The sequence below is a fragment of the Carassius auratus genome, unplaced genomic scaffold, assembly GCF_003368295.1.
Source record: "Carassius auratus strain Wakin unplaced genomic scaffold, ASM336829v1 scaf_tig00218113, whole genome shotgun sequence".
NCBI lineage: Eukaryota > Metazoa > Chordata > Actinopteri > Cypriniformes > Cyprinidae > Carassius > Carassius auratus.
The window spans coordinates 1-24413 of record NW_020529383.1 but is presented as its reverse complement, the minus strand read 5'-3'; the positions used below and the strand labels follow the sequence as shown (position 1 = coordinate 24413).

General features: G+C 37.5%; 17 non-coding genes across 17 annotated transcripts; all 17 read left to right on the top strand.

The window, feature by feature from the left end:
- The first annotated feature begins 86 nt into the window (after positions 1–86).
- On the top strand, positions 87–205 carry LOC113104771 (5S ribosomal RNA). Its single transcript, XR_003292123.1, has one exon. It is a non-coding gene; the product is annotated as a 5S ribosomal RNA (ribosomal RNA).
- Positions 206–848: 643 nt separating this feature from the next.
- On the top strand, positions 849–966 carry LOC113104779 (5S ribosomal RNA). Its single transcript, XR_003292130.1, has one exon. It is a non-coding gene; the product is annotated as a 5S ribosomal RNA (ribosomal RNA).
- A 643-nt stretch (positions 967–1609) lies between these two features.
- On the top strand, positions 1610–1729 carry LOC113104772 (5S ribosomal RNA). Its single transcript, XR_003292124.1, has one exon. It is a non-coding gene; the product is annotated as a 5S ribosomal RNA (ribosomal RNA).
- Positions 1730–2936: 1207 nt separating this feature from the next.
- On the top strand, positions 2937–3056 carry LOC113104775 (5S ribosomal RNA). Its single transcript, XR_003292127.1, has one exon. It is a non-coding gene; the product is annotated as a 5S ribosomal RNA (ribosomal RNA).
- Positions 3057–3434: 378 nt separating this feature from the next.
- Positions 3435–3553, top strand: LOC113104766 (5S ribosomal RNA). The gene has a single exon (XR_003292118.1). It is a non-coding gene; the product is annotated as a 5S ribosomal RNA (ribosomal RNA).
- Positions 3554–4204: 651 nt separating this feature from the next.
- Positions 4205–4323, top strand: LOC113104769 (5S ribosomal RNA). The gene has a single exon (XR_003292121.1). It is a non-coding gene; the product is annotated as a 5S ribosomal RNA (ribosomal RNA).
- Positions 4324–4698: 375 nt separating this feature from the next.
- Positions 4699–4817, top strand: LOC113104780 (5S ribosomal RNA). Its single transcript, XR_003292131.1, has one exon. It is a non-coding gene; the product is annotated as a 5S ribosomal RNA (ribosomal RNA).
- A 933-nt stretch (positions 4818–5750) lies between these two features.
- On the top strand, positions 5751–5869 carry LOC113104782 (5S ribosomal RNA). Its single transcript, XR_003292133.1, has one exon. It is a non-coding gene; the product is annotated as a 5S ribosomal RNA (ribosomal RNA).
- A 385-nt stretch (positions 5870–6254) lies between these two features.
- On the top strand, positions 6255–6373 carry LOC113104781 (5S ribosomal RNA). The gene has a single exon (XR_003292132.1). It is a non-coding gene; the product is annotated as a 5S ribosomal RNA (ribosomal RNA).
- Positions 6374–7023: 650 nt separating this feature from the next.
- On the top strand, positions 7024–7142 carry LOC113104768 (5S ribosomal RNA). The gene has a single exon (XR_003292120.1). It is a non-coding gene; the product is annotated as a 5S ribosomal RNA (ribosomal RNA).
- A 367-nt stretch (positions 7143–7509) lies between these two features.
- On the top strand, positions 7510–7628 carry LOC113104777 (5S ribosomal RNA). Its single transcript, XR_003292128.1, has one exon. It is a non-coding gene; the product is annotated as a 5S ribosomal RNA (ribosomal RNA).
- A 940-nt stretch (positions 7629–8568) lies between these two features.
- LOC113104765 (5S ribosomal RNA) lies at positions 8569–8687 on the top strand. The gene has a single exon (XR_003292117.1). It is a non-coding gene; the product is annotated as a 5S ribosomal RNA (ribosomal RNA).
- A 6623-nt stretch (positions 8688–15310) lies between these two features.
- Positions 15311–15429, top strand: LOC113104778 (5S ribosomal RNA). Its single transcript, XR_003292129.1, has one exon. It is a non-coding gene; the product is annotated as a 5S ribosomal RNA (ribosomal RNA).
- A 368-nt stretch (positions 15430–15797) lies between these two features.
- On the top strand, positions 15798–15916 carry LOC113104773 (5S ribosomal RNA). The gene has a single exon (XR_003292125.1). It is a non-coding gene; the product is annotated as a 5S ribosomal RNA (ribosomal RNA).
- A 370-nt stretch (positions 15917–16286) lies between these two features.
- On the top strand, positions 16287–16405 carry LOC113104767 (5S ribosomal RNA). Its single transcript, XR_003292119.1, has one exon. It is a non-coding gene; the product is annotated as a 5S ribosomal RNA (ribosomal RNA).
- A 363-nt stretch (positions 16406–16768) lies between these two features.
- On the top strand, positions 16769–16887 carry LOC113104770 (5S ribosomal RNA). Its single transcript, XR_003292122.1, has one exon. It is a non-coding gene; the product is annotated as a 5S ribosomal RNA (ribosomal RNA).
- Positions 16888–24202: 7315 nt separating this feature from the next.
- On the top strand, positions 24203–24322 carry LOC113104774 (5S ribosomal RNA). Its single transcript, XR_003292126.1, has one exon. It is a non-coding gene; the product is annotated as a 5S ribosomal RNA (ribosomal RNA).
- The last annotated feature ends 91 nt before the right edge of the window (positions 24323–24413 follow it).

The window sequence follows — 24413 nt, the reverse complement described above, 5'->3', positions numbered from 1 at the left end:
TTTTGGGTTTTCTTTTCCTACTTATATAATGTACTGGCGATTAGATGGGCTGGTCTTTAAATAGCCCTCTCTTTGCAGCAGTCTTCGCTTACGGCCATACCAACCTGGCTATGCCCGATCTCGTCTGCTCTCGGAAGCTAAGCAGGTTTGGGCCTGGTTAGTACTTGGATGGGAGACCGCCTGGGAATACCAGGTGCTTTAAGCTTTTTTGGAAACTTTTCACTTAGTATATAATAATTTTGCCAAAAAAATAGAGTCAATGCCCGATCTCTGAATATTAGCAGGTTTGGGCCTGGTTAGTACATTGGATTGGAGACTGCCTGGGAATACCAGGTGCTTTAACTTTTGGAAATTTCACGATTTATATAATAATCTTGCAAAAAAAAAAAAAAAAAGAGTCAATGCCCGATCTCTGAATCTTACCAGGTTTAGGTCTGGTTAGTACTTGGATGAGAGACTGCCTAGGAATACCAGGTGCTTTAAGCTTTTTTGAAACTTTTCACTTTGTATATAATAATATTGCCAAAAAATAGAGTCAATGCCCGATCTCTGAATATTAGCAGGTTTGGGCCTGGTTAGTACATGGTGGGAGACTGCCTGGGAATACCAGGTGCTTTAAACTTTTTGGAAAATTTCACGATTTATATAATAATCTTGCAAAAAAAAAAAAAAAAAGTCAATGCCCGATATCTGAATCTTAGCAGGTTTAGGTCTGGTTAGTACTTGGATGAGAGACTGCCTAGGAATACCAGGTGCTTTAAGCTTTTGGGTTTTCTTTCCTACTTATATAATGTACTGGCGATTAGATGGGCTGGTCTTTAAATAGCCCTCTCTTTGCAGCAGTCTTCGCTTACGGCCATACCAACCTGGCTATGCCCGATCTCGTCTGCTCTCGAAGCTAAGCAGGTTTGGGCCTGGTTAGTACTTGGATGGGAGACCGCCTGGGAATACCAGGTGCTGTAAGCTTTTTGGAAACTTTTCACTTAGTATATAATAATTTTGCCAAAAATAGAGTCAATGCCCGATCTCTGAATATTAGCAGGTTTGGGCCTGGTTAGTACATGGTTTGGAGAGACTGCCTGGGAATACCAGGTGCTTTAAACTTTTTGGAAAATTTCACGATTTATATAATAATCTTGCAAAAAAAAAAAAAAAAAAGAGTCAATGCCCGATCTCTGAATCTTACCAGGTTTAGGTCTGGTTAGTACTTGGATGAGAGACTGCCTAGGAATACCAGGTGCTTTAAGCTTTTTTGAAACTTTTCACTTTGTATATAATAATTTGCCAAAAAATAGAGTCAATGCCCGATCTCTGAATATTAGCAGGTTTGGGCCTGGTTAGTACATGGATGGAGACTGCCTGGGAATACCAGGTGCTTTAAACTTTTTGGAAAATTTCACGATTTATATAATAATCTTGCAAAAAAAAAAAAAAAAGAGTCAATGCCCGATCTCTGAATCTTAGCAGGTTTAGGTCTGGTTAGTACTTGGATGAGAGACTGCCTAGGAATACCAGGTGCTTTAAGCTTTTGGGTTTTCTCCTACTTATATAATGTACTGGTGATTAGATGGGCTGGTCTTTAAATAGCCCTCTCTTTGCAGCAGTCTTCGCTTACGGCCATACCAACCTGGCTATGCCCGATCTCGTCTGCTCTCGGAAGCTAAGCAGGTTTGGGCCTGGTTAGTACTTGGATGGGAGACCGCCTGGGAATACCAGGTGCCTGTAAGCTTTTGGAAACTTTCACTTAGTATATAATAATTTTGCCAAAAAATAGAGTCAATGCCCGATCTCTGATATTAGCAGGTTTGGGGCCTGGTTAGTACATGGTTTGGAGACTGCCTGGGAATACCAGGTGCTTTAAACTTTTTGGAAAATTTCACGATTTATATAATAATCTTGCAAAAAAAAAAAAAAAAAAAAAAAGAGTCAATGCCCGATCTCTGAATCTTACCAGGTTTAGGTCTGGTTAGTACTTGGATGAGAGACTGCCTAGGAATACCAGGTGCTTTAAGCTTTTTTGAAACTTTTCACTTTGTATATTAATAATTTTGCCAAAAATAGAGTCAATGCCGATCTCTGAATATTAGCAGGTTTGGGCCTGGTTAGTACATGGATGGAGACTGCCTGGGAATACCAGGTGCTTTAAACTTTTTGGAAATTTCACGATTTATATAATAATCTTGCAAAAAAAAAAAAAAAGAGTCAATGCCCGATCTCTGAATCTTAGCAGGTTTAGGTCTGGTTAGTACTTGGATGAGAGACTGCCTAGGAATACCAGGTGCTTTAAGCTTTTTGAAACTTTTCACTTTGTATATAATAATTTAGCCAAAAAATAGAGTCAATGCCCGATCTCTGAATATTAGCAGGTTTGGGCCTGGTTAGTACATGGATGGGAGACTGCCTGGGAATACCAGGTGCTTTAAACTTTTGGAAAATTTCACGATTTATATAATAATCTTGCAAAAAAAAAAAAAAAGAGTCAATGCCCGATCTCTGAATCTTACAGGTTTAGGTCTGGTTAGTACTTGGATGAGAGACTGCCTAGGAATACCAGGTGCTTTAAGCTTTTTTGAAACTTTTCACTTTGTATATAATAATTTTGCCAAAAAATAGAGTCAATGCCCGATCTCTGAATATTAGCAGGTTTGGGCCTGGTTAGTACATGGATGGGAGACTGCCTGGGAATACCAGGTGCTTTAAACTTTTTGGAAAATTTCACGATTTATATAATAATCTTGCAAAAAAAAAAAAAAAAAAAGAGTCAATGCCCGATCTCTGAATCTTAGCAGGTTTAGGTCTGGTTAGTACTTGGATGAGAGACTGCCTAGGAATACCAGGTGCTTATAAGCTTTTGGGTTTTCTTTCCTACTTATATAATGTACTGTGCGATTAGATGGGCTGGTCTTTTAAATAGCCCTCTCTTTGCAGCAGTCTTCGCTTACGGCCATAACCAACCTGGCTATGCCCGATCTCGTCTGCTCTCGGAAGCTAAGCAGGTTTGGGCCTGGTTAGTACTTTGATGGGAGACCGCCTGGGAATACCAGGTGCTGTAAGCTTTTTGGAAACTTTTCACTTAGTATATAATAATTTTTGCCAAAAATAGAGTCAATGCCCGATCTCTGAATATTAGCAGGTTTGGGCCTGGTTAGTACATGGTTTGGAGACTGCCTGGGAATACCAGGTCTTTAAACTTTTTGGAAAATTTCACGATTTATATAATAATCTTGCAAAAAAAAAAAAAAAAAAAAAAAAAAAAAAAAAAGTCAATGCCCGATATCTGAATCTTAGCAGGTTTAGGTCTGGTTAGTACTTGGATGAGAGACTGCCTAGGAATACCAGGTGCTTTAAGCTTTTGGGTTTTCTTTCCTACTTATATAATATACTGCCGATTAGATGGCTGGTCTTTAAATAGCCCTCTCTTTGCAGCAGTCTTCGCTTACGGCCATACCAACCTGGCTATGCCCGATCTCGTCTGCTCTCGGAAGCTAAGCAGGTTTGGGCCTGGTTAGTACTTGGATGGGAGACCGCCTGGGAATACCAGGTGCTGTAAGCTTTTTGGAAACTTTTCACTTAGTATATAATAATTTTGCCAAAAAATAGAGTCAATGCCCGATCTCTGAATATTAGCAGGTTTGGGCCTGGTTAGTACATGGTTTGGAGACTGCTTGGGAATACCAGGTGCTTTAAACTTTTTGGAAAATTTCACGATTTATATAATAATCTTGCCAAAAAAAAAAAAAAAAAAAAATGAGTCAATGCCCGATCTCTGAATCTTACCAGGTTTAGGTCTGGTTAGTACTTGGATGAGAGACTGCCTAGGAATACCAGGTGCTTTAAGCTTTTTTGAAACTTTTCACTTTGTATATAATAATTTAGCCAAAAAATAGAGTCAATGCCCGATCTCTGAACATTAGCAGGTTTGGGCCTGGTTAGTACATGGATAGGAGACTGCCTGGGAATACCAGGTGCTTTAAACTTTTTGGAAAATTTCACGATTTATATAATAATCTTGCAAAAAAAAAAAAAAAAAAGTCAATGCCCGAAATCTGAATCTTAGCAGGTTTAGGTCTGGTTAGTACTTGGATGAGAGACTGCCTAGGAATACCAGGTGCTTTAAGCTTTTGGGTTTTCTTTCCTACTTATATAATGTACTGGCGATTAGATGGGCTGGTCTTTAAATAGCCCTCTCTTTGCAGCAGTCTTCGCTTACGGCCATACCAACCTGGCTATGCCCGATCTCGTCTGCTCTCGGAAGCTAAGCAGGTTTGGGCCTGGTTAGTACTTGGATGGGAGACCGCCTGGGAATACCAGGTGCTATAAGCTTTTTGGAAACTTTTCACTTAGTATATAATAATTTTGCCAAAAAATAGAGTCAATGCCCGATCTCTGAATATTAGCAGGTTTGGGCCTGGTTAGTACATGGTTTGGAGACTGCCTGGGAATACCAGGTGCTTTAAACTTTTTGGAAAATTTCACGATTTATATAATAATCTTGCAAAAAAAAAAAAAAAAAAAAAAAAAAAAAAGTCAATGCCCGATATCTGAATCTTAGCAGGTTTAGGTCTGGTTAGTACTTGGATGAGAGACTGCCTAGGAAACCAGGTGCTTTAAGCTTTTGGGTTTTCTTTCCTACTTATATAATGTACTGGCGATTAGATGGGCTGGTCTTTAAATAGCCCTCTCTTTGCAGCAGTCTTCGCTTACGGCCATACCAACCTGGCTATACCCGATCTCGTCTGCTCTCGGAAGCTAAGCAGGTTTGGGCCTGGTTAGTACTTCGATGGGAGACCGCCTGGGAATACCAGGTGCTGTAAGCTTTTTGGAAACTTTTCACTTAGTATATAATAATTTTGCCAAAAAATAGAGTCAATGCCCGATCTCTGAATATTAGCAGGTTTGGGCCTGGTTAGTACATGGTTTGGAGACTGCCTGGGAATACCAGGTGCTTTAAACTTTTTGGAAAATTTCATGATTTATATAATAATCTTGCAAAAAAAAAAAAAAAAAAAAATGAGTCAATGCCCGATCTCTGAATCTTACCAGGTTTAGGTCTGGTTAGTACTTGGATGAGAGACTGCCTAGGAATACCAGGTGCTTTAAGCTTTTTTGAAACTTTTCACTTTGTATATAATAATTTAGCCAAAAAATAGAGTCAATGCCCGATCTCTGAATATTAGCAGGTTTGGGCCTGGTTAGTACATGGATAGGAGACTGCCTGGGAATACCAGGTGCTTTAAACTTTTTGGAAAATTTCACGATTTATATAATAATCTTGCAAAAAAAAAAAAAAAGAGTCAATGCCCGATCTCTGAATCTTACCAGGTTTAGGTCTGGTTAGTACTTGGATGAGAGACTGCCTAGGAATACCAGGTGCTTTAAGATTTTTTGAAACTGTTCACTTTGAATATAATAATTTTGCCAAAAAATAGAGTCAATGCCCGATCTCTTAATATTAGCAGGTTTGGGCCTGGATAGTACATGGATGGGAGACTGCCTGGGAATACCAGGTGCTTTAAACTTTTTGGAAAATTTCACGATTTATATAATAATCTTGCAAAAAAAAAAAAAAAAAAAAGAGTCAATGCCCGATCTCTGAATCTTAGCAGGTTTAGGTCTGGTTAGTACTTGGATGAGAGACTGCCTAGGAATACCAGGTGCTTTAAGCTTTTGGGTTTTCTTTCCTACTTATATAATGTACTGGCGATTAGATGGGCTGGTCTTTAAATAGCCCTCTCTTTGCAGCAGTCTTCGCTTACGGCCATACCAACCTGGCTATGCCCGATCTCGTCTGCTCTCGGAAGCTAAGCAGGTTTGGGCCTGGTTAGTACTTGGATGGGAGACCGCCTGGGAATACCAGGTGCTGTAAGCTTTTTGGAAACTTTTCACTTAGTATATAATAATTTTGCCAAAAAATAGAGTCAATGCCCGATCTCTGAATATTAGCAGGTTTGGGCCTGGTTAGTACATGGTTTGGAGACTGCCTGGGAATACCAGGTGCTTTAAACTTTTTGGAAAATTTCACGATTTATATAATAATCTTGCAAAAAAAAAAAAAAAAAAAAAAAAAAAAAAAAAAAAAAAGTCAATGCCCGATATCTGAATCTTAGCAGGTTTAGGTCTGGTTAGTACTTGGATGAGAGACTGCCTAGGAATACCAGGTGCTTTAAGCTTTTGGGTTTTCTTTCCTACTTATATAATATACTGGCGATTAGATGGGCTGGTCTTTAAATAGCCCTCTCTTTGCAGCAGTCTTCGCTTACGGCCATACCAACCTGGCTATGCCCGATCTCGTCTGCTCTCGGAAGCTAAGCAGGTTTGGGCCTGGTTAGTACTTGGATGGGAGACCGCCTGGGAATACCAGGTGCTGTAAGCTTTTTGGAAACTTTTCACTTAGTATATAATAATTTTGCCAAAAAATAGAGTCAATGCCCGATCTCTGAATATTAGCAGGTTTGGGCCTGGTTAGTACATGGTTTGGAGACTGCTTGGGAATACCAGGTGCTTTAAACTTTTTGGAAAATTTCACGATTTATATAATAATCTTGCAAAAAAAAAATAAAAAAAAATGAGTCAATGCCCGATCTCTGAATCTTACCAGGTTTAGGTCTGGTTAGTACTTGGATGAGAGACTGCCTAGGAATACCAGGTGCTTTAAGCTTTTTTGAAACTTTTCACTTTGTATATAATAATTTAGCCAAAAAATAGAGTCAATGCCCGATCTCTGAACATTAGCAGGTTTGGGCCTGGTTAGTACATGGATAGGAGACTGCCTGGGAATACCAGGTGCTTTAAACTTTTTGGAAAATTTCACGATTTATATAATAATCTTGCAAAAAAAAAAAAAAAAAAAGTCAATGCCCGAAATCTGAATCTTAGCAGGTTTAGGTCTGGTTAGTACTTGGATGAGAGACTGCCTAGGAATACCAGGTGCTTTAAGCTTTTGGGTTTTCTTTCCTACTTATATAATGTACTGGCGATTAGATGGGCTGGTCTTTAAATAGCCCTCTCTTTGCAGCAGTCTTCGCTTACGGCCATACCAACCTGGCTATGCCCGATCTCGTCTGCTCTCGGAAGCTAAGCAGGTTTGGGCCTGGTTAGTACTTGGATGGGAGACCGCCTGGGAATACCAGGTGCTATAAGCTTTTTGGAAACTTTTCACTTAGTATATAATAATTTTGCCAAAAAATAGAGTCAATGCCCCGATCTCTGAATATTAGCAGGTTTGGGCCTGGTTAGTACATGGTTTGGAGACTGCCTGGGAATACCAGGTGCTTTAAACTTTTTGGAAAATTTCACGATTTATATAATAATCTTGCAAAAAAAAAAAAAAAAAAAAAGTCAATGCCCGATATCTGAATCTTAGCAGGTTTAGGTCTGGTTAGTACTTGGATGAGAGACTGCCTAGGAAACCAGGTGCTTTAAGCTTTTGGGTTTTCTTTCCTACTTATATAATGTACTGGCGATTAGATGGGCTGGTCTTTAAATAGCCCTCTCTTTGCAGCAGTCTTCGCTTACGGCCATACCAACCTGGCTATACCCGATCTCGTCTGCTCTCGGAAGCTAAGCAGGTTTGGGCCTGGTTAGTACTTGGATGGGAGACCGCCTGGGAATACCAGGTGCTGTAAGCTTTTTGGAAACTTTTCACTTAGTATATAATAATTTTGCCAAAAAATAGAGTCAATGCCCGATCTCTGAATATTAGCAGGTTTGGGCCTGGTTAGTACATGGTTTGGAGACTGCCTGGGAATACCAGGTGCTTTAAACTTTTTGGAAAATTTCATGATTTATATAATAATCTTGCAAAAAAAAAAAAAAAAAAAAAAAAAATGAGTCAATGCCCGATCTCTGAATCTTACCAGGTTTAGGTCTGGTTAGTACTTGGATGAGAGACTGCCTAGGAATACCAGGTGTTTTAAGATTTTTTGAAACTTTTCACTTTGTATATAATAATTTTGCCAAAAAATAGAGTCAATGCCCGATCTCTGAATATTAGCAGGTTTGGGCCTGGTTAGTACATGGTTTGGAGACTGCCTGGGAATACCAGGTGCTTTAAACTTTTTGGAAAATTTCACGATTTATATAATAATCTTGCAAAAAAAAAAAAAAAAAAAAAATGAGTCAATGCCCGATCTCTGAATCTTACCAGGTTTAGGTCTGGTTAGTACTTGGATGAGAGACTGCCTAGGAATACCAGGTGCTTTAAGCTTTTTTGAAACTTTTCACTTTGTATATAATAATTTAGCCAAAAAATAGAGTCAATGCCCGATCTCTGAATATTAGCAGGTTTGGGCCTGGTTAGTACATGGATAGGAGAATGCCTGGGAATACCAGGTGCTTTAAACTTTTTGGAAAATTTCACGATTTATATAATAATCTTGCAAAAAAAAAAAAAAAAGTCAATGCCCGATATCTGAATCTTAGCAGGTTTAGGTCTGGTTAGTACTTGGATGAGAGACTGCCTAGGAATACCAGGTGCTTTAAGCTTTTGGGTTTTCTTTCCTACTTATATAATATACTGGCGATTAGATGGGCTGGTCTTTAAATAGCCCTCTCTTTGCAGCAGTCTTTGCTTACGGCCATACCAACCTGGCTATACCCGATCTCGTCTGCTCTCGGAAGCTAAGCAGGTTTGGGCCTGGTTAGTACTTGGATGGGAGACCGCCTGGGAATACCAGGTGCTGTAAGCTTTTTGGAAACTTTTCACTTAGTATATAATAATTTTGCCAAAAAATAGAGTCAATGCCCGATCTCTGAATATTAGCAGGTTTGGGCCTGGTTAGTACATGGTTTGGAGACTGCCTGGGAATACCAGGTGCTTTAAACTTTTTGGAAAATTTCACGATTTATATAATAATCTTGCAAAAAAAAAAAAAAAAAAGAAAAAAAAGTCAATGCCCGATATCTGAATCTTAGCAGGTTTAGGTCTGGTTAGTACTTGGATGAGAGACTGCCTAGGAATACCAGGTGCTTTAAGCTTTTGGGTTTTCTTTCCTACTTATATAATGTACTGGCGATTAGATGGGCTGGTCTTTAAATAGCCCTCTCTTTGCAGCAGTCGTCGCTTACGGCCATACCACCCTGAGCACGCCCTAGTGGAAGCAGGAAGTGGTACAGCTTGCAGGAGGATATCAAACAACAAGTGTGGAGAGTTGAAAATTGGAAACTGAAGCCTTGAAGTTAAAAACAACCTTTTTAAAAAAAGGGGAACTGGTCTGCTTTAAAGTCATTTAATCCCCAAACAGCTTTTGCTGTTTGGGGATAAATACTTTCTACACTGAGAAGGCTACAACACGGTGTGACAAATGGAGAATGCAAAAGGACAGGAGAAAAGGAACACAAGAGAAATGGACGGAGAGCTGGGTCTAAGAAAAAGGCATTATGAAAAGAGGCTCACAGTGTTGGTGGAAATAGAAGGAGAAGATAGACTAACAATGATGGAGATACTGAAGAAAGTGAGAGAAGAATGTGGAGTGGTGATCGGATGCAGATTCAAAACACCAAAAGAATACGAGTTGACAATGGAGGAGGAAAAAGGAAAGGAGAAATTGTTGGATGGGCTTAAGATAAAGAATAGTCGGGTGATGGCGAAAGAGGTGGACTGTATGGAGATAGTGGTCTCGTTCCTTGGGTTACCAACATACATACAGGATGAGGAGATACTTAAAAAGCTGTCTGAATGGGGAGTTAAAGCAACCTCAAGTGTGAGAAGGAGAATGTGGCCGGGGACGGATATCGCTGATGGAACAAGATTTTTAAAGGTAAAGTTCAATGAGGTGGTAAAATCACTGCCGTATTCAATGAAGTTTGAGACATTAGGAGGGACGGAGCACTTCAGGGTAATACATGATAGGCAAGTGAAAGTCTGTCGCCTGTGCATTCAGCCAGGTCATATTGTAAGAGACTGTCCAAGCTTCAGCTGTTTTAAGTGTCAAAGGCAAGGTCATTACGCGAGAGAGTGCAAGGAAGAGAACTGCAAAATGTGCAATATGCGACCTGGATTATGTGTGTGTGAAACCCCAGCAGAGATAGGTGAGAGAAACAGCAATGGGGAGGATTCGGATCAGTATGAGGTGGATGAGGAGGTGGAGATCGAAGGAGAGGTAGGTGAAATGACTGGACAAGAAGAGAGAAGGGATGCATGGAGTTGGGAAGAAAGAACAACGGAATGGAGAGCGATTGTGGATGTGAGTGATCAAGAGGAGGAGGCTGCAGGGAGGAGATGGAGAGAGAGAGAGAAAAAAAGGAAGAGAGGGAAGCGGAACCTGGAAAAAAGATGGAAAGGAACATCTTGGAGTGTGAAGACAGAGAAGGGGAAGGAGTGAAAGCTGATGGCAAGAGTCAGGAGGGTGACAATGTGAAAAGGCAAGAAGAAAAGTTGCAGGTGGAGAGCGTTGGAGGGAAGAGAGAGGTGCAAGAAAGTCTGGTGACAATTGACGACGAGGACATGGACACAAGTAAAGGGGAAAGGGTGCAGAAGAAAAGAAAGAAGAAAGAAATAGAGGAGCATACGGCAGAAAGTAAGTGTCTGGAATTAACAAAATGAGGATGATTCTTTTAAAAATGACGATACTTGCTATGTGGGGCTTTATGAACATTGCCTGTTTGAATAGCAATGGATTAAGAGATGAAAATAAGTTTGAGAAGGTCAAGGGATTGTTAAAAGCTGAAGTATTCTGTTTGCAAGAAACACATTGGTCTGATGATATAATGGACAACATAAGGAAGAGGTGGGAAGGGGAAATTTTTGTGAATCATGGGAATGCAAAATCCTGTGGTGTGGCAACTCTTATAAAAGGAGATATATTGAATAATGTGAAGCAAGTATACAAGGATGGTAATGGGAGACTGTTAGTGACTGAATTTGTGTTTCAAAATGAATGTTTCAGGCTGATAAACATTTATGCACCTAACATAGAAAACGAAAGAAAAGAAATCTTTAAAGAAATTAAGCCGTTATGTAAAGGCAACTATATTGTAGTTGGGGATTTCAATGTATGGTGCACGAGACTGGATGCATCAAGTAGTGCAAACTTTAAATCAGATGCATCCAGGAAATATCTAACTGAATGGATGCAAAATGAGGACATAGTAGATGTATGGAGGGAAGAAAATCCCTACAAAAAAGACTTCTCTAGAAGACAATTGGTGATGGGTGTTTTGAAACAGAGCAGAATAGATTTATGTTTAACCAAAAGGGAAATGTTGAAATATGTAAAGAATGTGAAATATAAGTTTGTGGGAATAAGTGATCATGCTATGATGATGGTTAAGATGGATGTAAACGAGGTGGAGAGGGGGGGGGGAATGTGGTGTTTGAATGCAGACTTGCTAAAAGAAGAGACATACAAAGAAAATATAAAAAAATGTATAGATTATGAAATGCAAAATGCGTTATTTGATGAAAATGTATGTGAGTGGTGGGAAAAAATGAAAGGGACAATTAAAAAAAGAAGTATTAGATATGCAAAACAAAGGGATTTTATGAGGAGGAGTAAAATTGAGGATATGCAAAATGAACTGAAGAGGGAAGCAGAAAAAATAGAAGGTAATCCTGAGCAAGACAAAGAACGCTTTATGCAAATAAAAGCAGAAATAGAAGAGTATGAAAAAGAAAAAAGTAAGGGTGCAATAATAAGGAGTAGAGCACAGTATGCGTTAGAGGGAGAAAGAAGCACAAAGTTCTTTCTAAACTTAGAAAAGAAAAAACAGAGGAAAAAGCATATAACAGAGCTGGAAAATGAAAAAGGTGAGAAGATTACTGATTATGTGGGGATAATAAGAGAAGTAGAAATATTTTATAAAAAGCTATTTAAGAAAGAAGGGGTAAAACAGGAGTGTGTGGATGAAGTTTTAAATACTGTGAGTAAAAGGTTAAGTGAAAACGAGAAAAATATATGTGAAAGCGATATAATTATTGAAGAAATAAAAGAAGCAATAAAACAGACAAAAAAGAACAAAAGCCCGGGCTCAGATGGCTTAACGCATGAGTTTTATAAGACCTTTGAAGAGATTGTAGCGCCAATATTGTTGAAGGTTTATAGGAGTATGGAAGAGAGAGGGGAAATGCCAGAATCTATGGGGTTAGGAATAATTACAGTACTATATAAAAATAAAGGAAGTCCACATAAGCTAGGAAATTACAGACCATTAAGTCTTCTAAACACAGATTATAAAATATTGACAAAAGTGCTGGCAAATAAGATAAAAGAGGTAGTAGGGTCAATAGTATCATTAAGCCAAGCCTATAGCATAAAGGGTAGAGATATTACAGATACAATTTGCACAATAAGGGACATAGTAGAAGGGATGGGGAAAGATGGGAAAGGGGGATTGGTTTTATCTATAGACTTAAACAAGGCATTTGACAGGGTGGAACATAGCTTTATAGAACAGACAATGGGGAGATTTGGGTTTGGAGAGAGGATGCAAAAGTGGATAAAATTAATATATGGAAATGCTAAAAGTTGTGTTAAAGTTAATGGGGTGTTAACTGACCCCTTCCCTTTAGAGAGGTCAGTAAGGCAAGGTTGTCCGTTGTCTGCAATATCATATTCAATAACAGCTGAGCCACTGGCGACACTTATAAAAAAATATAAGGAAATAAAAGGTATTCAAATACCAAAGGGGGGATTGAGTGTAATACACAAATATGCAGATGATACAACTTTTACAGTTAGGGATATAGAGAGTATAAATAAAATAAGAAAACAGATAGAAAAATATGGGGAAGCATCAGGTGCAAAAATAAATGTGGATAAATCTGAAATAATGAGTATAGGAGGAGAAAGGGTTGAAGGGTTAGATATTCCATTCAGAATAACGAAAGATTTTATAAAAATTTTAGGGGTAAACGTAGGAGAGAATGCAAAAGAGGCAAGGGATGCAACATGGTCAGGGGTGCTAAACAAAATCAAGCAAGTGTTACAGTATTGGAGACTAAGGGAATTAAGATTAAGAGGGAAAGTTGTGGTGGTTAATTCTTTATTGTTATCCAAATGTAATTATGTGTTGGGAGCAATTGATTTACCAGACTGGGTGTTAAATGGAATAAAAGAGGCTGTGAATAATTTTGTATGGGGTGGGAAAAGAGCCAAAATATCAGCAAACACATTAATAGCAGATTATAGTGAGGGGGGATTAAAATTGGTAGATTTAGATGTGAAAAGGAAGGCAATAAGAGTTAAGACAGTAAAAAAATATTTATGTGGTAAAGCAGAATATGGTTGGAAGGGGTATATGAGAAAATATTTAAATGAAAGTGGTGGATGTGGTGATGAAGGAGTGTTTATGGTTTTAAAAAAGCCAATGATTGAAAAATTGCCGTTGTTTTACCAAGAAGTGTTTACTGCATGGGCTGAATTTGTGATAAATGTAAACTATGAATGTGAAAACATAAATCAAATACACAATCAGCCAATTTTTATGAACCCAAGAATAAGGAGGGAAGGGAAAATGCTCTACAACAGACTGTTCATGAGAGCAGGGGTAAGGAAAGTAAAGGATTTGGTGTATGAATATGTAAAGGGTTTCTTACCAAATAGGGCAATATATGATTCTGTGGTGGGGTGGGATGAAAAAATTGACAAAGCAAAAGTGGATGGTGAGTGTGAAAACATTAAAACAAGCCTGCCTGAAAAGTGGGTAGAAGGGATTGAAAGAGAAACTGTTAAAGTGGGAGATTGGGGAATGCCTGAAATGTATATTGTGGAAAATGGGAGAAAAAAGTTTTTGATGGAGATAAATGTGAAAACTATATACAAAATTATGGTCAGAAAGAAAATCAAAGTGCCTGCATCAGAGGCGGTATGGCCAAGACTCTTTCCTGATATGAAGGTAAAGACAATATGGAGAAACTTAAATGTAAAATACAATGCACTGGACTGTGAGAATTTGGACTTTAAGCTACGACACAACAGAATTTATACAAAGGTGGTAATTCATCAAATGAACAAAAATGTGAGTAGAGAATGTGATATATGTGAGATAGAGGCTGAAACTTTGATGCACATTTTCTTTGAGTGCAAAGAACTTGAGTTTCATGCAAAAATGAAAAAACTGATAAAAGATGGAATAGGCAAGGAGTTTGCAGAGGATGAGTGGAAAAAAATGTTTTTATTTGGAGAACGTATAAATTATAAGGATAGAAAGGTGAATTTTTGGAATTTGATTTTGAGTAATGCAAGATATGCAATATGGGTGAGGAGGAATATGGCATACTTTGAGAGAAAGAAAGTAGATGTGATTGGAATTTTCAAGAGTATTGTTAGAAAGAGTGTGTATATAATGTGGAAATACCTAAGCAAAGAAGAATTTGAAAAAGCATTTGTAAAAGAAAATGGATTTATAAGTACAACTGAAGGGTTAAGTTTAACATTTTGAAAAAACAAGGTTACGTTAAAGTTAGGCAATTAGTTTTGGTTTGGGTTTGAGTGAAGTAATGTGATTAAATTTCAAAGTTGATGCTGTATATGTTAAATATAATTAACATGTAATACGTTTGAAAGTGAATTGTTGGAAATATGATTTATGTTATTATTATTTTTAAGTACTTTTTGATAATAAAAAAAAAAAAAAAAAAATGCCCGATCTCGTCTGCTCTCGGAAGCTAAGCAGGTTTGGGCCTGGTTAGTACTTGGATGGGAGACCGCCTGGGAATACCAGGTGCTGTAAGCTTTTTGGAAACTTTTCACTTAGTATATAATAATTTTGCCAAAAAATAGAGTCAATGCCCGATCTCTGAATATTAGCAGGTTTGGGCCTGGTTAGTACATGGATGGGAGACTGCCTGGGAATACCAGGTGCTTTAAACTTTTTGGAAAATTTCACGATTTATATAATAATCTTGCAAAAAAAAAAAAAAAAAGAGTCAATGCCCGATCTCTGAATCTTACCAGGTTTAGGTCTGGTTAGTACTTGGATGAGAGACTGCCTAGGAATACCAGGTGCTTTAAGATTTTTTGAAACTGTTCACTTTGTATATAATAATTTTGCCAAAAAATAGAGTCAATGCCCGATCTCTTAATATTAGCAGGTTTGGGCCTGGATAGTACATGGATGGGAGACTGCCTGGGAATACCAGGTGCTTTAAACTTTTTGGAAAATTTCACGATTTATATAATAATCTTGAAAAAAAAAAAGTCAATGCCCGATATCTGAATCTTAGCAGGTTTAGGTCTGGTTAGTACTTGGATGAGAGACTGCCTAGGAATACCAGGTGCTTTAAGCTTTTGGGTTTTCTTTCCTACTTATATAATGTACTGGCGATTAGATGGGCTGGTCTTTAAATAGCCCTCTCTTTGCAGCAGTCTTCGCTTACGGCCATACCAACCTGGCTATGCCCGATCTCGTCTGCTCTCCGAAGCTAAGCAGGTTTGGGCCTGGTTAGTACTTGGATGGGACACCGCCTGGGAATACCAGGTGCTGTAAGCTTTTTGGAAACTTTTCACTTAGTATATAATAATTTTGCCAAAAAATAGAGTCAATGCCCGATCTCTGAATATTAGCAGGTTTGGGCCTGGTTAGTACATGGATGGGAGACTGCCTGGGAATACCAGGTGCTTTAAACTTTTTGGAAAATTTCACGATTTATATAATAATCTTGCAAAAAAAAAAAAAAAAAAAAGAGTCAATGCCAGATCTCTGAATCTTAGCAGGTTTAGGTCTGGTTAGTACTTGGATGAGAGACTGCCTAGGAATACCAGGTGCTTTAAGATTTTGGGTTTTCTTTCCTACTTATATAATGTACTGGCGAATAGATGGGCTGGTCTTCAAATAGCCCTCTCTTTGCAGCAGTTTTCGCTTACGGCCATACCAACCTGGTTATACCCGATCTCGTCTGCTCTTGGAAGCTAAGCAGGTTTGTGCCTGGTTAGTACTTGGATGGGAGACCGCCTGGGAATACCAGGTGCTGTAAGCTTTTTGGAAACTTTTCACTTAGTATATAATAATTTTGCCAAAAAATAGAGTCAATGCCCGATCTCTGAATATTAGCAGGTTAAGGCCTGGTTAGTACATGGTTTGGAGACTGCCTGGGAATACCAGGTGCTTTAAACTTTTTGGAAAATTTCACGATTTATATAATAATCTTGCAAAAAAAAAAAAAAAAAAAAAAAAGTCAATGCCCGATATCTGAATCTTAGCAGGTTTAGGTCTGGTTAGTACTTGGATGAGAGACTGCCTAGGAATACCAGGTGCCTTAAGCTTTTGGGTTTTCTTTCCTACTTATATAATGTACTGGCGATTAGATGGGATGGTCTTTAAATAGCCCTCTCTTTGCAACAGTCTTCGCTTATGGCCATACCAACCTGGCTATGCCCGATCTCGTCTGCTCTCGGAAGCTAAGCAGGTTTGGGCCTGGTTAGTACTTGGATGGGAGACCGCCTGGGAATACCAGGTGCTGTAAGCTTTTTGGAAACTTTTCACTTAGTATATAATAATTTTGCCAAAAAATAGAGTCAATGCCTGATCTCTGAATATTAGCAGGTTTGGGCCTGGTTAGTACATGGTTTGGAGACTGCCTGGGAATACCAGGTGCTTTAAACTTTTTGGAAAATTTCACGATTTATATAATAATCTTGCAAAAAAAAAAAAAAAAAGTCAATGCCCGATATCTGAATCTTAGCAGGTTTAGGTCTGGTTAGTACTTGGATGAGAGACTGCCTAGGAATACCAGGTGCTTTAAGCTTTTGGGTTTTCTTTCCTACTTATATAATGTACTGGTGATTAGATGGGCTGGTCTTTAAATAGCCCTCTCTTTGCAGCAGTCTTCGCTTACGGCCATACCAACCTGGCTATGCCCGATCTTGTCTGCTCTCGGAAGCTAAGCAGGTTTGGGCCTGGTTAGTACTTGGATGGGAGACCGCCTGGGAATACCAGGTGCTGTAAGCTTTTTGGAAACTTTTCACTTAGTATATAATAATTTTGCCAAAAAATAGAGTCAATGCCCGATCTCTGAATATTAGCAGGTTTGGGCCTGGTTAGTACATGGTTTGGAGACTGCCTGGGAATACCAGGTGCTTTAAACTTTTTGGAAAATTTCACGATTTATATAATAATCTTGCAAAAAAAAAAAAAAAAAAGAGTCAATGCCCGATCTCTGAATCTTACCAGGTTTAGGTCTGGTTAGTACTTGGATGAGAGACTGCCTAGGAATACCAGGTGCTTTAAGATTTTTTGAAACTGTTCACTTTGTATATAATAATTTTGCCAAAAAATAGAGTCAATGCCCGATCTCTTAATATTAGCAGGTTTAGGTCTGGTTAGTACTTGGATGAGAGACTGCCTAGGAATACCAGGTGCTTTAAGATTTTGGGTTTTCTTTCCTACTTATATAATGTACTGGCGATTAGATGGGCTGGTCTTCAAATAGCCCTCTCTTTGCAGCAGTCTTCGCTTACGGCCATACCAACCTGAGGGCGCTAGAGAGCTACAGGAAGTGTTGGCTGCAGTTGGGAGAGGAAGGCTCTCCTCCATTTTGTGTTTTTCTATTTGTGGTTGTTTTGTTTGATTTGTGAATCTGTGATTGTTTTTTTTTTTTTTGGCATTTTTTCTTTTTTGAAAACCACCTAACAGCAGCATATCGCTGTCTGGAGGGTGGTTGATGTTTCTTTTTTCTTTTTTTTCTTTTTTTTTTTTTCAAAATGGACGGATTATATGGTAACGACTCGGAACTGGCTGGAGAGACTCGAATGGCAAATGACAATGGACTGGCAGGAGGAACACGCACGGCAAGCGACACTGGACTGGCTGGAGGAACACGCATGGCAATTGACACTGGACTGGCTGGAGGAACAAGCATGGTAAACAACACTGGAATGGCTGGAGGAACAAGCATGGCAAACGACACTGGACTGGCACGAGGAACACGCATGGCAAACGACACTGGACTGGACAAGCGACAAAGAGCTGGAAATGTAAAAGATCAAGAAGCAAGGAAAAGATTTGGTGAAAGAAAATATTTAAAGGAGGCAACAGTGATCGTGAGTACAGAGAATGTGAGTGGTGTGAGAGGAGAGGATATAATTAAAGCAATCTCAGAAAAAATTGGAAGTGGAAAGGTGTTGGCTGTAAGACCCAGACAAGGCAAAGAATATGAACTGACATTGGAACAGGAAGAAATGTGTGACATTTTAATCAATGGATTGACAATAAAGGGAGTGGACTGTGAAGTAAAAAAACTGCAAAATAAAGATTACGTTGTTTCCTTCATGCACCTGCCTGTCTACCTGGAGGATAAGGACATTTTGGACAAATTGGAAGGATGGGGCGTTTCCCCCATATCTAAAATTAAAAGAAGGTGCTATCCGGGCACTGACATTGAAGACGGTACAAGATTTGTAAAGGTGAGGTTCCCCAAAGAAGTGGCATCACTCCCTTATAGCACAAAGATTGAAACAGCCGAGGGCCCGCAGTACTTTAGGGTGATGCACAGCCACCAGGTGAAGACTTGTAGGCTGTGCATGAGCCCAGAACATTTACTGAAAGAGTGCCCAGAATTCAAGTGCTATAAATGCTCGGAAAGGGGACATTTCGCACGAGACTGCAATGCTGTCAGGTGCCCGGATTGCCAAAATTTTTTAAATAAATGTGAATGCTGGATGGAGGGAGTGGTAGGTGGAAGGGAAGAACAGGTGGACAGACAGGTGCATGAAGGAAACAACGATGAAGAAGGACATTGTGAAGAAAGACAAGAAGAGGATGAATTACAACCAAAGGAAACAGCGGAAGGAACAAACAACAGACAGGAAGGACAAGGAGAAGGAGAAAAAGAAAAAGAAAATGATGAACAAATAAGAGAAGAGGACACACAATTGACCCCGATGGACATATATTCAATTCATGGACAAAAAGGAAAAGAACAAGACAAAGAAACTGACAACGAAGGAGAAATAGGTATGGAGGAGGATGAGAAGGAAAAGGTGGAGAGGGGACAAATTAGAAGAAGGTCACTACAGGTAAAGCCAAATATAGGAACTGCAAGGAAAAAAGTTAAATGTTTTAACAGTTTTGAAGTGTTAAAGGAAATGGTGGAGGAAGACTGAGAATGATGGGTTTTAGATATTTATTATTTTTCTTTTTAATGGTTTTAAGTGTTGTGACTTTTAATGCAAGAGGACTCTTGAACTTAAAGAAATTTGAATATGTAAAAGAAAAATGTAAAAGAGAAGACATTATTGTGCTACAAGAAACAAACTGGAGAGAAAATGTAATGACTGATTATAAAAAGAGATGGGAAGGAGGGATTTTATACAATAATGGAGATGGGAGGTTTGGGAGAGGTGTGGCTTTTTTAATGAAGGATGATGTTTTTAAAGCAAGTCAAATTTTATACAAAGATACGATGGGGAAATGTATGGTTGTTCAGATAAAACATGAAGGAAGGGAATTGATTTTAGTAAATATACATGCACCAACGGTGGAGAAGGAAAAGAAAGAGTTTTTTTATGTTTTAAGAAGTATTGTAAAGAAGTATAAAGAAATAATAATGATGGGGGATTTTAATACGGTTTTTAGTAAACAAGACATGGCAGAAGGAATGGTTTTTAAAAATGACAAGGGGAGAAAAGAACTAAAAGCATTAATGGCAGAAAATAATATGATAGATGTGTGGAGAGAAAGGAATGAAAAGAAAAAGGAGTTTTCAAGAAGGCAAATAGTGGGGCAGTTTGTGTGCGAAACAAGAATTTATTTTATGTACGAGAAATGTGGAGAATTTTATAGAAAAGATTAAGTATGAAGAAACAAGTTTTAGCGATCATAAGTTTTTATTTTTTAAATTGGACTGGGATAAAGTGCAAAGAGGGCCAGGAATATGGGTTTTAAATACAAAAATGTTAGAAAATGAAGACTATGTTTTAAAGGTTAAAGAAATTATAGAAAAAGAAAAGGAAAATGAAATGTATGAAGACGATAAGAGAATATGGTGGGAGAATGTAAAGTTTTTAATAACAAAAATTCTCAATTAAGTATTGCAGTTTAGTACAGAAATGCAAAAGATACAAAGAAAAAGAAATAAAGGAAAGTTTGGAAGTGGAACTGAATAAAGAAAATAAAGATATACAAAAGATAAGGGAAATGGAGGAAAAACTGAAAGAAATAGAGGAAATAGAATATGAGGGTGCGAGGTTAAGAAGCAAAGCTAAATATACTGTGGAGGGAGAAAAATGCACAAAGTTTTTTTTTGATTTAGAAAAAAAGAGAGGGAAAGCTGAAATAATAAAACAGATAAGAGGGAAAAATGGGGAAGTTGTAGAAGGGAATGAAGAGATTTTAGAAGAAATAAAGAATTTTTATGAAGATCTTTTTAGCGCAAGGGGTGTAGAAGAAAACAAAAAAATTGAACTGTTGAATCAGATAAAAGTAAAAATTAGTAAGGAAGATAAAATAGAATGTGATCAAAAAATTGGAGAAGAAGAGATTGAAAGAGCAATACAGCAGCTGAATAAAAATAAAAGTCCAGGAATAGATGGTTTGGGAAGTGAATTTTATATTTGTTTTAAAGAGATTTTAACAAAGATTTTAAAGGAAATTTTTAGTGAAGTTTTTGAAAAAGAAGTTAATGAAAGAATGGGGATGGGTATAACAAAATTGATATATAAAAGGAAAGGAGAAAAAGTAGATTTAAAAAACTATAGGCCGATTACGATGCTTAACACAGATTTTAAGATTTTAGCGAAGGTTTTAGCAAACAGATTAAAGGAAGTAATGCCAAGTATAATTCAAACAAACCAAGCATATGGAGTAAAGGGAAGAGATATAGCAGACATAACAATGAGCATAAGAGACACAATATGGTACATGAAAGAAAAAAATGAAGATGGTTACGTAATTAGTCTAGATTTTGAAAAAGCATTTGATCGAGTTGAACACAGGTATTTATTTGATGTTTTAAAGGAATTTGGTTTTGGTGGGAATTTTATCAAATGGATTGAGATTTTATATAAGGGCGCTTTAACAAGAATAAAATGTAATGGGTTTTTAACAGAATGTTTTAAAATCACAAGATCGATAAGACAGGGTTGTCCGCTTTCAGCGTTATTATATTCACTTGTATCGGAACCATTAGGATTGGCTATAAAACAAAAAGAAGGAATAATTGGAATTGAAATTGAGGAAAATAAGGCTGAGGGAAAGGTTTTTCAATATGCTGATGACACAACGTTAGTAGTTAAAGGAAAGGAGAGCATCAAGGAAGTTATGAAGGTTGTAGAAGAATATTGTAAAGGATCTGGGAGTAAAGTAAATGAAGCAAAGACTGTATATATGAGATTTGGTAAAGCAATGGTTTTAAAGGATTATTTTTAATTTCAAGGAAGTGGAACAAATTAGGATTTTAGGAATTTTAATGGGTAAAAATGAGAGGAAAGTATGTGATGAAATGTGGGAGGAACTAGTAACAGGGATAGAGAGAAGGTTAAATTTTTGGAAATTAAGAACATTAAACTTGAAAGGGAAGGTTTTAGTATTGAATGTTTTAATGGTGTCGAAGTTATGGAATGTTTTATATGTATCAGATATGCCATTGTGGACAGAAAAGAGGTTGAAGAAATGTCTTCTTGACTTTTTATGGGAGGGGAAACCAGCAAGAATAGCTTTTAACACGATTTTAGGGGCAGTAGAGAAGGGGGGTTTAGGTTTAATAGATGTGGAACAGAGGAAAAATAGTTTGAGAGTGAAAGTAGTGAAGAAATACCTACAAGATAAGGGCAAACTGGAGTGGAAAAAGACGATGAAATATTTTTTAAACAAATGTGGGGATTTTAACATGGGGGATGGAATTTTATGGATGAAAACGAAGAACTGGATGACAGAAAATTTACCAGAGTTTTATAGAGAAATTTTAAGTGCTTGGGGAAAATTTTTAGTTAAAGTTGAGTATGATCCACATGGGAGAGAAAACATTTTAAATCAACCTCTTTTCTTAAACCAAAACATTTTAAAGCAAGACAAAGGGATTTTTTTAAAGAAATGGATGGAAGTCGGGATAACAAGAGTGAGAGACGTTTTGTATGAATTTAAAGAAGGGTTTTTACCGACACAATTTATTGTAGATGCAATGGAGGATGCAAAAGAGGATTACAGTGAACAAGACATAAAAAATAAATATGAAATAATTAAAAGCGCAATACCGAAAGAATGGATTAAAAGAATAGAATGTATGGAAGGAGAGCCAAAAGAGAAATGTATTTATGTGAAATTAGGGGAAAAACTGTATGATTTTAAGGAATGTACTCTGAAAATGATTTATTGTTCTTTTAGAGATGGTGTTTTTAAAGAGCCTATTGCAAATGTATACTGGGTGCAGAAATTCAAAGATTTAAAAAAAGAGTGTATATGGAGAAACATGACGGGGAAGTGTGTGGAAACTAAATTGGGTTGTTTGGAGTATTTTATAAGGCATAAAGTGGTTTTTACTGAGGCTATTTTAAATAAAATAGGAATGGAAGAAAACGCTCTGTGTAAAGTGTGCCAGGAAAAGGAAGAGGGGATTTTACATATGTTTTTATATTGTAGAGAACTGGAGGAATTTTTAAGAAAATGTAAATGTTTAATTAAAGATGTGACTGAGGAGTGGGATGAAAATGTAATTGAATGGAACAGATTGGTGATGTTTGGTTGGGAAAAAAGTGTCAAAACAAAAGTTTTATTAATCTGTTTGTAATGCTAATGAAAAGTGCAATATGGGAGAGAAGAACTGTGGCTAAAAAAGAAAAAACTGTGTTGGATGTTTGGACTGTGTTTAAAAGGAAAACTGAATTGTATATTGAGAGATTGTATGTGTACTTTAAAGGTGTAAATATGTTGGATTCTTTTTATGATGTTTTTACCCCAAAAGTTTATTGTGTTTTAAATGATTTAATGTGGAAGCTGCCAGGAAGTGAAGGAGATTTTTAAATTATCTATGTAAAGGAAAGATGTGCAATGTAGAGATGTTTATAGAAGGAATTCTGTATTTTCTATTGATTGTGTTTAATCTATTGTATTTTATTGATTGAAATTTCTCAAAAAAAAAAAAAAAAAAAAAAAAAGGCTATACCCGATCTCGTCTGCTCTTGGAAGCTAAGCAGGTTTGGGCCTGGTTAGTACTTGGATGTGAGACCGCCTGGGAATACCAGGTGCTTTAAGCTTTTTTGAAACTTTTCACTTTGTATATAATAATTTAGCCAAAAAATAGAGTCAATGCCCGATCTCTGAATATTAGCAGGTTTAGGTCTGGTTAGTACTTGGATGAGAGACTGCCTAGGAATACCAGGTGCTTTAAGCTTTTTTGAAACTTTTCACTTTGTATATAATAATTTAGCCAAAAAATAGAGTCAATGCCCGATCTCTGAATATTAGCAGGTTTGGGCCTGGTTAGTACATGGATAGGAGACTGCCTGGGAATACCAGGTGCTTTAAACTTTTTGGAAAATTTCACGATTTATATAATAATCTTGCAAAAAAAAAAAAAAAAAAAAAAAAAAAAAGAGTCAATGCCCGATCTCTGAATCTTACCAGGTTTAGGTCTGGTTAGTACTTGGATGAGAGACTGCCTAGGAATACCAGGTGCTTTAAGATTTTTTGAAACTTTTCACTTTGTATATAATAATTTTGCCAAAAAATAGAGTCAATGCCCGATCTCTGAATATTAGCAGGTTTGGGCCTGGTTAGTACATGGTTTGGAGACTGCCTGGGAATACCAGGTGCTTTTAACTTTTTGGAAAATTTCACAATTTATATTATAATCTTGAAAAAAAAAAAAAAAAAAAAATGAGTCAATGCCCGATCTCTGATTCTTACCAGGTTTAGGTCTGGTTAGTACTTGGATGAGAGACTGCCTAGGAATACCAGGTGCTTTAAGCTTTTTGAAACTTTTCACTTTGTATATAATAATTTAGCCAAAAAATAGAGTCAATGCCCGATCTCTGAATATTAGCAGGTTTGGGCCTGGTTAGTACATGGATAGGAGACTGCCTGGGAATACCAGGTGCTTTAAACTTTTTGGAAAATTTCACGATTTATATAATAATCTTGAAAAAAAAAAAAAAAAAAGTCAATGCCCGATATCTGAATCTTAGCAGGTTTAGGTCTGGTTAGTACTTGGATGAGAGACTGCCTAGGAATACCAGGTGCTTTAAGCTTTTGGGTTTTCTTTCCTACTTATATAATGTACTGGCGATTAGATGGATGGTCTTTAAATAGCCCTCTCTTTGCAGCAGTCTTCGCTTACGGCCATACCAACCTGGCTATGCCCGATCTCGTCTGCTCTCGGAAGCCTAAGCAGGTTTGGGCCTGGTTAGTACTTGGATGGGAGACCGCCTGGGAATACCAGGTGCTGTAAGCTTTTTTGGAAACTTTTCACTTAGTATATAATAATTTGCCAAAAAATAGAGTCAATGCCTGATCTCTGAATATTAGCAGGTTTGGGCCTGGTT